Genomic DNA, 1,880 nt, shown 5'->3' on the forward strand with positions numbered 1-1,880 from the left:
GATTATGGGAATCTTCTTATCTTCCTCAAAATCCAGAATAACAAAATCTGCAGGAAAGAAGAGCTTATCCACTTTGACGAGCACATCCTCAACTATGCCCCTTGGGTAAGTAATGGAACGGTCAGCCAATTGTAGTGACATATACGTGGCTTTTGGATCAGGCAGATCTAGTTTTTTAAAGATCGAAAACGGCATCAGATTAATGCTTGCTCCCAAATCACAAAGGCACTTGTCAAACGTCAGATTGCCAATTGTGCAAGGAATGGTGAAGCTCCCTGGATCTTTCAGTTTTGGTGGTAACTTTTGTTGCAGAACAGCGCTGCATTCTTCCGTGAGAGCAACGGATTCAAGGTCATCCAGTTTCACCTTCCTTGAAAGAATAGTCTTCATAAACTTCGCATAACTAGGCATTTGTTCCAGAGCCTCAGCGAAAGGTATATTGATGTGAAGTTTCTTGAACACCTCCAGAAACTTCCCGAACTGTCTATCCAGCTTTTGTTGCTGCAATCTCTTAGGAAAAGGTGGTGGAGGATAGAGCTGTTTCTCCCCTGTATTAGCCTCAGGCAGAGTGTGTTCAACAGTAGTCTTCCTTGGTTCCACCGCTTTCTCCTTTTGCTTAGATTCTTCACCTCTAATTTCAGCTTCTAATTCTTTTGCCTTTTCAGCATCAGCTACTTTTCCAGACCTTAAGGTAATAGCCTTGACTTGCTCTTTAGCTTCCTTCCTGCCTGGTACTTCCGTGTCACTGAGAAGAGTGCCAGGTTGACGATTGAGCACTGCATTCGCTAATTGACCGATTTGATTTACCAAGGTCTTGATAGAAACCGCCTGACTCTTGCACAACAGCTTAAGTTCCTCAAAATCAGCACTAGTAGGTGCAGCTGCACTTCCTTGTTGAGGATATGATTGCCTTGTAGCGTACTGCTGAGGTTGCTGGAATCTAGGTGGGTTAAACTGTTTACTCACTCCTTGCTGATATGGTGGCTGAATAGCATTCTGATTATTCCCCCAGCTGAAATTTGGATGATTTCTGTTGTTAGGATGATAGGTCGCTGGCACAGGCTGCTGTTGTCGCTGATAATTATTCACATACTGAACAGATTCGTTTACAAGAGAACACTGATCCGTAGCATGAGAACCTGCACAAAGCTCACAAACCATAGCTATTTGATTAACTCCATACGTAGCCAAAGAATCAACCTTCATTGATAGCGCTTGCAGCTGGGCTGTAATAGCGGTGGCTGCATCAACTTCCAGAATACCTGCTACCTTGCCTGACGTCATCCTCTGAGTTGGGTTTTGATGCTCATTTGCAGCCATCGTCTCGATAAGATTATACGCCTCAGTATAGCTTTTAGCCCATAAGGCGCCTCCAGCTGCTGCATCGAGCATGGGCTGAGATTGGGCCCCCAAACCATTATAGAAACCAGTGATCACCATCCAATCTGGCATTCCATGATGTGGACATTTTCTCAACATTTCCTTGTAGCGTTCCCAAGCCTCGCACATAGATTCTGTAGGTTGCTGCGCAAACTGAGTAAGAGCACTCCTCATAGCAGCAGTCTTTGCCATCGGATAAAACTTTACCAGAAACTTTTGCGCAAGATCTTGCCACATAGTGATGGACCCAGCTGGTTCAGAATGTAACCAGTCTTTAGCCTTGTCCCTTAGCGAGAATGGGAAAAGCCACAACTTGATAGCCTCATCAGTCACGCCATTATACTTAAAAGTGCTGCAGATCTCGACAAAATTCCTTATGTGCATGTTGGGGTCTTCAGTTGCCGCTCCTCCAAAAGAAACAGAATTCTGCACCATCTGAATAGTGCCCGGCTTGATTTCAAAGGTGTTAGCTTGAATAGCCGGATGAAGGATGCTTGACT

General features: G+C 44.7%; 1 non-coding gene across 1 annotated transcript; it reads left to right on the top strand.

The window, feature by feature from the left end:
- Positions 1–1,450: 1,450 nt before the first annotated feature.
- On the top strand, positions 1,451–1,557 carry LOC141722331 (small nucleolar RNA R71). The gene has a single exon (XR_012575352.1). It is a non-coding gene; the product is annotated as a small nucleolar RNA R71 (small nucleolar RNA).
- The last annotated feature ends 323 nt before the right edge of the window (positions 1,558–1,880 follow it).

The sequence above is a fragment of the Apium graveolens genome, chromosome 4, assembly GCF_009905375.1.
Source record: "Apium graveolens cultivar Ventura chromosome 4, ASM990537v1, whole genome shotgun sequence".
In the NCBI taxonomy this organism is placed as follows: domain Eukaryota; kingdom Viridiplantae; phylum Streptophyta; class Magnoliopsida; order Apiales; family Apiaceae; genus Apium; species Apium graveolens.